This window comes from Danio aesculapii, chromosome 10 (genome assembly GCF_903798145.1).
Source record: "Danio aesculapii chromosome 10, fDanAes4.1, whole genome shotgun sequence".
Lineage (NCBI taxonomy): Eukaryota > Metazoa > Chordata > Actinopteri > Cypriniformes > Danionidae > Danio > Danio aesculapii.
The window spans coordinates 2547811-2560310 of NC_079444.1; the positions used below are offsets into that span (position 1 = coordinate 2547811).

At 36.6% G+C, this 12500-nt stretch overlaps 1 protein-coding gene across 1 annotated transcript in view; it reads left to right on the forward strand.

Annotated features, from left to right (window-relative positions):
- pdlim5b (PDZ and LIM domain 5b) overlaps window positions 1-12500 on the forward strand; it is a 117152-nt gene that overhangs the window by 940 nt on the left and 103712 nt on the right. The window lies entirely within an intron of this gene.

Below are 12500 nucleotides of genomic sequence, written 5' to 3' on the forward strand. Positions count from 1 at the left end.
GTTCAATGACAGCTTGTGATATGCTCCCTTTAATGTTTACCATGCTACTTTAAAATCGCATGCAAGTGTGAATTAAAAACAACATTAGCACTATTAAATTGACTACCAACAGTGTTTTACTTCGATAGTTATTAGCTGCTTATATGGTTTCCCTATTTATAAACAACTTGCACATAATATTTTACAGATATCATATTATTAGGGAGAAAGTCTGAATGTGTGAATAAAGTTCTGCACTCACGTCAAATCTGTTTGGGATAACATTATTTTTAAATTTAATGTCCTTGTTTACATGTGATTTATGCTTGTCTGGAAAACAAAAACATGTATATATATGTATATGTGTATATATATATGTATGAATGGATGTTTCCCAGTACTGAGTTGCAGCTGGAAGGGCATCTGCTGTGTAAAACATATGCTGGATAAGGTGGCAGTTCATTCCACTGTGGCGACCCCTGATGAATAGGGGGACTAAGCTGAAGGAAAATTGAATTAATATAATATAATATAATATAATATAATATAATATAATATAATATAATATAATATAATATAATATAATATAATTACATAATATAATATAATATAATATCATATAATATAATATAATTACATAATATAATATAATATAATATAATATAATATAATAACATAATATAATATAATATAATATAACATAATATAATATAATAACATAATATCATATAATATAATGTAATAAATATAATATAATATAATATCATATAATATAGTGTAATAAATATAATATAATATAATATAATATAATATAATATAATATAATATAATATAATATAATATAATATAATATAATATAATATAATAACATAATATCATATAATATAATGTAATAAATATAATATAATATAATATCATATAATATAATATAATATAATAACATAATATCATATAATATAATATAACATAATATAATATAATAACATAATATCATATAATATAATGTAATAAATATAATATAATATAATATAATATAATATAGTGTAATAAATATAATATAATATAATATAATATAATATAATATAATATAATATAATATAATATAATAACATAATATCATATAATATAATGTAATAAATATAATATAATATAATATCATATAATATAATAATATAATACAATATAATATAATATCATATAATAATATAATATAGTGCCTCATGGTGGCTTTGGTTAAGGATTTCACCTCAAGTAACTCAAGTTATGTTGTCTAGAGGATTAATAATAAGTTTATTTTGGTGTCTGTTTTTGCTTGTGTACGTTGCAGGAGAATGATAGTTTTGTTGTGAACAAAATAGAGTAATGCTGAAACAAGCATGTGAAATTGTCCTCAATTTGAAGGCATGCTAATTTCGCTCTTGCATGCAGAATAACAGTGATTTGGGGCAGGAGAATGAGGAGAATTTAAGTGGATAATGGTGATGTTAGCTAACACGCAGTTTAAATGCTGTAGGAACATAATTATCAGTCATTTTATGTAATTTTGCTCGTTCCTAAATGACTTGGCGGTCAGTGACCTTAAAGTGAAAAAAATGAAAGTTTACTTGCCTTCAGGATTGAGGTAAAGATGGTTTTATATTCACACATTCAGACTTTCTCCTTTATAATATCATTTCATTCAAGTATTCTTTGCAAATCGTAAATAGGGAAGTCATATTAGCAGCCAATGACCATCAAACGTTGCCCACAGTCAAATAAAAAGTGTTGATGTTGTTTTGAAGTCAAACGTGCGTGCAATTTCAGATCGAATATTCAAAGCAGCATCGTAAAAGATGTAGGAGACTTTTTTTTTTTCAGAAGAAAATGAATGAAGGTTTTTAGCTGAAATGTGTAACGATGCCATTTTCTACTGTTAAAAAAACATGCATAGGCAAAGTAAAATTAATTAAAATGTATACCCGTGGCTACTGGTTATAAATATTGGCCTTTGTAAGAAACTGAACATTATCACCTTTAATCCTTTAAGTGCTGGCAATGTTCCTGAGCATGTTTATGACAGATGGGGTGTGAGCTTTTGACATAATCTATGTAACGGATGCAAATTCACATGTGAACTTGTGCTGGTTGTTTACGACTTTGTTTATATAGGCTGTAAAATCAGGATGAACACATGTTCTGTTTACACTCACCGGCCACTTTATTAGGTACACCTTACCAGTAACGGGTTGGACCCCTTTTTTGCCCTCAGAACTGCATTAATCCTACGTGGCAGAGATTCAACAAGATACTGGAAATATTCCTTAGAGATTTTGCTCCATATTGACATGATGGCGTCAGGCAGTTGCTGCAGATTGGTCGGCTGCACATACCTGATGTGAATCTCCTGTTCCACCACATCCCAAAGGTGCTCTATTGGATTGAGATCTGGTGACTGTGGTGGCCATTTGAGTACAGTGAACTCATTGTCATGTTCAAGAAACCAGTCTGAGATGATTCACGCTTTATGACATGGTGTGTTATCCTGCTGGAAGTAGCCATCAGAAGATGGAGACACTGTGGTCATAAAGGGATGGACATGGTCAGCAACAATGGGCCCAAAGTGTGCCATGAAAATATCCCCCACACCATTACACCACCACCACCACCAGCCAGAACCGTTGATACAAGGCAGGATGGATCTGAATGTCGCAGCAGAAATCGAGACTCAACCAGGTCATCAGACCAGGCAACGTTTCTCCAATCTTCTATTGTCCAGTTTTGGTGAGCCTGTGTGAATTGTAGCCTCAGTTTCCTGTTCTTAGCTGACAGGAGCGGCACCCGGTGGGGTCTTCTGCTGCTGTAGCCCATCCGCCTCAAGGTTGGACGTGTTGTGTGTTCAGAGATGCTCTTCTGCAGACCTCGGTTGTAACGAGTGCTTATTTGAGTTACTCTTGCCTTTCTATCAGCTGGAACTAGTCTGGCCATTCTCCTCTGACCTCTGGCATCAACAAGGCATTTGCGCCCACAGAACTGCCGCTCACTGGATATTTTCTCTCAGACCATTCTCTGTAAACCCTAGAGATGGTTGTGCATGAAAATCCCAGTAGATCAGCAGTTTCTGAAATACTCAGACCGGCCCGTCTGGCACCAACAACCATGCCACGCTCAAAGTCACCCATTCTGATGCTCACTTTGAACTGCAGCAGATCGTCTTGACCATGTCTCATGCCTAATTGCATTGACTTGCTGCCATGTGATTGGCTGATTAGACATTTGCGTAGCAGTTGGATAGGTAATAAAGTGGCCGGTGAGTGTGTACAAACAATACAACTCAAAAATATTTCGTTATGTGACCGGAAGCTCACTTTCAATAGGGCAGCACGATATTGGAAAAATCTGTATATTGTGATATAATTGTAATTTGACCATATGATTTTATTTGCTTTATTTGGAAAGATTTCATTAATTTAGATCGACTGGAGCGATCAGGTCTTTAAGTATGCAGTGCATCTGCATAAAATATAATAGGTTACAAGCAAAAATAAAGAAATAAACATGCTTCATGGTTTTCTGGAGAGTATAGCAGTATTTAAGTACAGAAATGTAACAATCAATTGTAAAATGACTCTGTCATCATTGTATAAAAAAATTAAAAATGTAATAGTATTTTTATCTTTTAATCTTTAATAAATTTTCTAATCTGTCCTGCAGATATACACATTGCGATATCGATTATCAAATGATATATTGTTTAGTATGTATGAGTTTATGTATGTGTATATGTGTGTGTGCTTGTTTATATGTGTGTGTGTGTGTGTGTGTGTGTGTGTGTGTATATATGTATGTGTATATGTATGTATGTATATGTGTATGTATGTATGTATATGTGTATATATGTATATGTATATATATGTGTATATATGTATATGTATATATATATATGTATATGTATGTATGTATGTATGTATGTATATGTATATATATATATATATATATATATATATATATATATATATATATATATGTATATGTATATATATATGTATATGTATAATTCAGATTCGAAAAGATACCTACATATAATGATAAACATACTAAATTGAGACTATAGTAAAGCAAACAAACAGGAAATGTATTAAGTAGAACTGTTCTTTAATTCATTAACATGCAGTGTTGCTCTCAGCTGAAAAAGAGTATAATTAGTTTTTTTAAATAAATCTAAAAGAAATTCATCAAAAAGAAATGATAAAATATATTTTGTCAGCAGTCCAGCAATAAAAACGTTGCAGCTGGAGTTTTATATACAGTATATAGCAAAAAGTCTTTTACAGTTGTCTTGTTGAATGTTAATCTTTTGGGTGCAGTGTGCCTTTAAGAAAGCCAGTAGTGTGCTGGCTTGCGTGTGTGTACCTACTATATTTTGTTTCAGAATTATCCCCAGAAGTGAGCTAAATCTGATGAAACCTGCTTTGGGGACGCCTGAGGAAGCAGTTTATCATAAAAGGATTGTAGGTGTAATAGAAACACAACACAAACCACTGCCAACCCCCCCAGAGTGTCCCGTTAGACAGGATTGAGTCATTAGAGCCGGACGAGAGCCTGCACGCCTGAACACAGCCCGGGTCGGGTGCGGCTCCGAGTCTCCCATCTGCAGGTTAAGTTGAGGTTTTATATTTGCACGTTCAGACTTTCTCCTTAATAATAGAATTTCAGAAAATGATTCTTTGCAAATTGTAAATAGTGAAAATATATGATCAGCTAATATTATATATTATATTATTATTATATATTACATATATATATATATATATAAATATATGTATATTAAATAATATATATGTATATTATTATTTTAATTATATATTAAAATAATGGCATTTTCTGGCATTTTAAAAATACAAATATTATTTAGGTAGGCCGCTATGCCATTATTTATTTTCGTTGCTCACTGCATGCGAAATAATAATCACCAACCAATGAGAGTGATTGGTAACGTAAGAAAGCTGATTGGTCGAAAGTGACTACCTTTATGTGTGCGCGTGATCGCACAATCCACGCTGCCCTGCTCGCCGTTTTTCACTTGGACTCCTACTATTTCTCACCGTCTGTCACACACATGCAGGCATTCACCACGCAAAAGTTAATGCCGGATCAGTTAAAATAAAAACCGTAACGCAAAACGCGAATATCTGACATTTCCTGAAACGGGATCCATCAAGATCCAGCTCAAATTAAGCACTGCACTCAAATGTGAACGGGAAATGGACGTTTTCAATATTTCAGTACCGATTGGTACCGAATTTCAGTATCGTGACAACACTACTTTTAACAGTAGTCAACAAAAGAAGTGGATCAAAATCTTTCATCAGACTTTGAACCTCTCAACAACATCCAATTGTGTCTTAGGACAAATTTAATTGTCATTATAGAAATAATAAGTGTGGTTTATTTATAACTAATTTCGAGAGGATCACGTGCTTCTGATCAACACGGCTGGCACCTCATTAGCTCCGTAATCCGCCCTATTAGATGATTACGGAAGCATTGTAAATAACCAGAGTTTCTCACTCCAGTTAACTTCGTCTTGAAGTCCACCCCCCCCCTCCACCCCTACTTCCCACCCTTTTTTCTGATAGGGTGACGCGGTGGCGCAGTGGCTAGCACGGTTGCCTCACAGCAAGAACACCGCTGGTCCAACCTCCTATCGGGCCAGTTGGCGTTTTTGCGTGGAGTTTCCATGTTCTCCCCATGTTCGCATGGGTTTCCCCCGGGTTCCCCGGTTTCCTCCCACCGTCCAAAAACATACACCATAGCTAATCGTCAAAACCAAATTATCACCCAAGACAACCTTATTTCACACTTCTAACACGGCGACAGCAGGGGAATTCTCGAGACCTACCTGAGCTCGAACTCACCTCTCGCCCTTCTAACGGGAGGGAGCCCCGGGCTCCAGGATATTACGAGCTCAGGGCTCTCTCCCAGGACAGCATGCCAATTACACTTTATTGATTATCAGCTAAGTGTGAACTCTTAAAAAAAAAAAAAGCTACAAATTTAAAGCCCAAGTGGTTTAAATGACCTTGAAATCTTACATAGTCACAGCCTTAATATATTTTTTTTCACTCTATTAGGGTTCAACTTTGTTCTGAACTGTTTTCTGGTTAAAGGAGTCCCCCCCCCCCCCACACACACACACAAAAAATAGCATTATTTACTTGCCTTTCATTAAAACTTTCTTCTGTTGAACACAAAAGAAGATATTGTGAAAAATGCTGAGGGCCTGCATCCATCGACTTCCATTGGATTTGTCTTTCCTACTATGCAGTGATTGCAGGTTTTCAGCTTTCTTCAAAATATCTTCTGTTGTGTTGACTAGAGGAAAGAAACTCATAAAGGAACCACTTGAGCGTAAATAAATAATAAGTGAATTTACTTTTCTTTTTTTCATTTCATTAAAAAATTTCCGTATCTCTTTAATTACAATCCCAACTCAACACTGCAGATTTGCACATTGCAATACCAATGCTCAAATGATATACTGTACAGCCCTATAGTCTAGCAAAAACACAAGGACGTTTTGTTCTTGCGCATTCGGGTTACATAAGAGAACCAATGAAACGGGCTAATCATTAGTTGGTCAGCATTACAAAGCACACCTGTGTTTTACAAGGAAGCTTCGAATGCTTTCCTAGCCGGCTAACCAACTGTCAGATGGTCTGAGAATGTTTACGGGTCATGTTTGGTAGTTTCTCGGTTCAGAGGTCAGACCTGCGTAGCTAAACATTAACTGTCAAATGTTGCACTGAAAGTCCAGCCCTGTTTCTGTGTGCGCTGCTGTAATAAATTCCAAAATTACCACCTATGGATCGGTAGCTCAACCCTGTCCGCACATGCTGTGATTTAACGGCTGTCATATGTCTGTTATTTTAGAGCTCGGATGGATGTAGAATTAGGTAATTCCTCCATTCAATGGAACTTTTCAGAAAGTGGAAAGTTCTGCTGTTTCTGGCTAACGTGATGTTTTTGGCTTTGATCTTAAGCTAATATTCACTCTTAAAAATGAAGGTTGCTAATTGGCATCGATCGTTGCTTGAAGAACCCTTGATGTTTAGAGAAAGGTTATTTATTTTAGGGTTTGTTCAGCTTAACTCTGCTGCAGTGGCTCTGTTAGTGTGGTTCATTTTAAATGAGTGTGAACGCTGCTATGTGAACCCTAACAACAGAGACCGCTGAAAAAGTGGATTTCTGTCCCTTCCAGAAGAACTCAAGCGTAGTTTGACTGAAATAAAAATTCAGCACTGACCAAAGACATCTGAACAAACCTAAAACTGGACGTTCGTTGCTGTTCACGGATTTTCAGCTTGTATTCAGTCTTAAAGGAGACCGAGTTTCAGCTCAAAATAGCACACTAATAATGTTGCTAATAACAGCAAACTAATAATAACTCTGAAACTCTTTTAGGCATCGATCCTAATTGTGGCGTTTTGGTGACTGTCGCTTTAAATTCTAATGAGATCGGGCTTTTTTCAAAAGAGGGCGGAGCTACAGATGCCTGTGCATCAGCATAGTGGCAGATTCAAAAACAAGACTAACGTCCTATGCTAATGAGGGAGAGATGGGCACTAGTGGGCGGGGCTTTCCCCCTCTGATGATGCGTACAAAGCTAGAGTGTCAATCAAAGTGTTTCTGCAGACTGATTTTTTAAAAATCAAGTCTGATTATAAAAGTATAATACATTTTTACCATTAGAAGCTGCTTATATTCACACACTGCTGCCACACAACTGTCTTTAAACCCCTTATAAAGGGGATTTTTGCATAATAAGTCCACTTTAAAGGTGTAGTTCACTCTAAATGATAACAGAATTTTTATTTTGCTCATCCTCACGGTGTTCCGGTCCTGTAGAAACTTATTTGTTCTGCTAAACACAACGATATTTGGACAGCACAGGCTCATTGTAAATACATGCTTCAGCTTCTGTTTTTGCAAAACAGCACAAATGTACTTCATCACACATACAATACAATAATTATTTATAAAGCACATTTAAAAACAACCAAGGTACATAAGAGTACTAAAGACAGAGAAGCAGAATATAAAAGAAACATTTAACAATTTAACAAAGCAATAAAACAGTGATCAAGGAGTATTAAAAGCGAGAGAAAATAAATAGGTCTTTAAAACAGACTTAAACACAGAAATGAAGGGGGGAAAGTCTAATGTGAGTTGGTAGGCTGTTACAGAGTTTAGGACCAGCGACAGCAAACCTCGTTTTTTAAGGCGTGTTCTGGGCACGGTGAGTAAATTGAGATAATAAGATCTTAATAATCGAGAGGGGGTATACGAACAAAGCAAGTCAGTAAGGTATTGAGGAGCAAGATTATTGACTGCTTTGTAAACGAGTAATACAGTTTTAAAACCAATTCTGTGTTTAATGGGTAACCAGTGAAGTGCAGCTAAGATTAAAGTTACCCACTCCTACTTGCGGGTGCCAGAGAGTAGTCTAGCAGCCGCATTTTGTACCAACTGCAAACGAGAGAGACAGCAGTCTGTAGGTAAAATGAACACTAGGTGGCAGTGTGACACCAACAACTTTAGTTCCTTTTCGCACTAATTATATTAAGGGGGACATCTTATTTATGTACATAAAGGATTATTTTCTTGCAGTTCTTCGAACAACATCAAATAAATTCCACAAAAATAACAGCGCTGTCTATGATTTATAATATGTTTGTGTCACCACATGGACAACTATTGTGGTGTGGTCAGTATGTTCGTAACTCACTTTGTACAGTGTTAAACTTGTGCTGTTTGAGTCTGGTGAAGCACACTTCCACAAAAAAGATAAAAGCAATGTAAACTCAAGGTGAAACTATGTGGTCACAGTGCACTTTCCTATTATGTCTGCTTTTAGAAACAGTATTGTTTGCGTTTAGGGAAGGGTTTTAGCTCAGTGGTTGTACACTGATGTGTACAACAAGCTCCACCTTCTAATGGACCTGTATAAGAAGGACATGGATCTGAAATGTACAACAAGTAAAGCATTTTAGATTCACAAAATTGTAGACGGCGCCATCTAGTGGATTTGTCATCTGAAACGTGCAATCAAATGTACCTGGAGTAATGTATTTTATGCTTTGGAAATATGTGCCGACATTTTTCCAGTAAACCTGGACTGTATTAGGAAGAATGTCAGTAAACAGAGGATCTCACCACCCATTTATTGTCATAGTTGGAAATCGGTGTACTTTTGAAAACACTATTGGTTGGGTTTAAGGAAGGGTTTAGCTCAATTGTTCGCTAGCTGATCAGTGTGACAAGCGCTGTCTTCTTATGGACTTGTACAAGAAGGAATTTTATTTGAAACGTAGAACAAAACATATCGTAAGTAACACGTTTTAGAGTCACAAAAATGTAGATTACGCCGTCTAGTTTATTTGTCATCTGAAATGTGCAATGAAATGTACCCAGATTAATGTATTTTATGCTTTGCAAAAATATAGGTTAATATATATATATATATATATATATATATATATATATATATATATATATATATATATATATATATATATATATATATATATATATTAGGCGACCAGTTTGGCATTGTCGTCTAATGTGAAACATTGTGATGGGCGATGGTATCGTCGTCATAGGCAGCAGTGAATTAAATATTTATGAATAATTAACTCATAACGAATTGATTATTTGTAGCCTACTGTTTCAACTGCCTGATCTGCATGGTCTTAGTTTTAAGTAATCAAATCATAAATAAATAAAGATAAGTTACACACAAATTACCACCTGTCAATCACTTTTCAGCAGGACTCTGAATAGGCAGAGTGATCTGTGTCCTTATAATGGTGCCAACAAACTTGGTTGATTAAAAAGCTGTGCAACCAACCAAAATATCTGAGGTTTTCACTAAAATAACCACGTACAAGCGTGAAAGTGAAAGACTGAAGCAGTGTACTGACGCTGTGACACGTTATCTGATAGATTCAACAGACCGAAGAGTCATTAGAGAGAGACAAGATTAATTAAACATCATGTTTAACAACTATAGTGAGACGCCATCCTTGATTAAACTGACCGACGTGCACTGCTCTCTGGGGTTTTGAGTAATATTGAGTCTTTTTACTAGATATATTATATGAGAGACTTGCTTTGTTTACCAAATAAAGTGGATCTAATTGGATTTGCATTTTAAACATTAAATAAAAGTTAAAAAGAGATTATTTTTAATTTCGTATATTAAGGTTTTAGTTTTGATACTCCCAAAATAATTCCGCATAAATCTGCAGATTTTTATTAAAATTGCTCCATAGCAAAAGACGTTCGCAGATTCCATGTAAAACATTACATTTATTGTCATAGTTGATGGTTGATTTGGAAACTGACAATTGTCACAATGTTTTCCTTTGTGTTCAGCTGATCAAATAGATTTAAACAGGACTGTAACAAACTGTGGGTGAATTTTAAAGGGCCCATAGTTTACCTCTATTTATGATGTAATATTAATATTCTGGTTGTTCTGAGTGTGCCAGTTTAGGTTCAGTTTAAAACACAATTCAGATTTTTTATTATAATGTGTTAAAAAGTGTCATGTTGGGGGCGTGTCCACAGTTCGCTGATTTAGGGGTGTGTTGCTTCACATGTAGATTAGTTTCGGCTTCCCGCCAACGTAACAAGGGGGCGGAGCCATGACCCGCTCTGTGTTTGTTACAGAATCTGACAGGCAGACTAAGAAGGACAGAGAGGATCACCATTCAGTCGTACATGTACGACTCTGACACAGACCAAGCAGAGAGTACAAAATTATTTGTGTCTTTGTACAGTTTTACAGCCAACTGTGTGCTAGTTTCAAGTGCCGAGCTTGTACACAGAAACTAATAACCACGCACACTGAATTAACTTTGACTGAGGCACCGGATGCGACGCTCGAAGCCGCGACACGGCACACCAGACACTCTCTGTGGTGCGGCAGAGACATGAAGTGTCCCGAATCGTCCCGCCACGCATTTTTGAATTCTAAACATCGGTTTCTGTAGCGGTCCGCGGAGCCCAGCCGTCGACTTGAGTGTACCCTGATAGAAACCGATGTTTAGAATTCTAAAACGCATGCTAGTTAAGATCACAGGGAGCTTCTGGGATCGCGAGAAATGCAAACGGCTGAAGTATAAGGTAGACTCAATGAGAAGTACACATGTTTGCAAACCTACCTAAAGATACAACCAATAATTCCGATTAGAGCGATATTGTGGAGAATATTGATCTTGTGTTGAGCCCAATGAGCCTTGCATCTAAAAATAGAGCTAGCGTGTTCCTTTAGTGATATCGCTTCGACTCACGCTGAAAATGGCGGACGTGAATCAACAAACTGAGGATATGATGACGCGCCTGTCAATCAATATTGGTGGGCGGGGGGACCGCTCTCCTACGTAAAGTTGCGGTCGGTTTGAAAACCGCTCCAATTGGTCCACCGTTTTTTATGCTGTTAAATTAAAAAAAAAGCACTGGGTGTGTTTATATCAGCCCAATATGACGCTCTATACACCATACATGCACATATGTCTGTCCAAACAGCTTGAACAGTAGATTTTTTACCATAGGTGCCCTTTAAGTTTTTGGGGGGCTGGATTAATCTTTTTATGTGACAGAAACATTTAGTTCATTTAGCATTAACTCAGTTTCTTTTTTTTGTTCATACCAAACTAATACACACATTATTTTTAAAACATAGCAAAAATGTTTCTTTTTTATTGCATTTTTTTATAGGTTTATTATTCAAGCTTGTTGGGACCCTTAAATGTACCGTTACTTTACTTCTAAATAATGCTGTGTTATTATTGCGCAGCTGTCCTTTTTCCAGGGCTTGCCTTTGGCATCCCATCATACCCGTCACCGAGCAGCCTGGCGCCGTTCACACCATGAGAAAACCCGCTGTGACTGACAGTTCAGTGGAATAACATGTTGGTGTTCACACAGGTTTAGCTCATATGGTGACAGACATATTAAGCCATCCATTTCAGAGGCATTATGGGACAGACTCTACACAATGTGCTCATTTCCTCTTTTTAAGAGCTCAAAACCTTGTGCAGGCCTTCAAACACGCGCAACAAACCTGGAATGTGTTTTTCAGAAAATATGATTTGGGGTGGCACGGTGGTTCAGTGGTTAGCACTGTCACCTCACAGCAAGAAGGTTGCTGGTTCGAGTCCCGGCTGGGTTAGTTGGCATTTCTGTATGGAGTTTGCGTGTTCTCCCCGTGTTGGTGTGGGTTTCCTCCGGGTGCTCCGGTTTCCCCCACAGTCCAAACACATGCGCTATAGGGGAATTGATGAACTAAATTCAGACATCCCGAGTTTCCCTGAAGTTTGTGCACCCCAAACAACCCCCATTTCCCAGCAACCCCCCCCCAACCTTCAAGTAAGTCACGTACCCACATCCCACAATCCCCCCCCTCCCCCTATTCATCAACTTTGATGTCACTTAGACATGCTAACAGAGCAGATATCGAATCACTTCAAGAGTCGGCT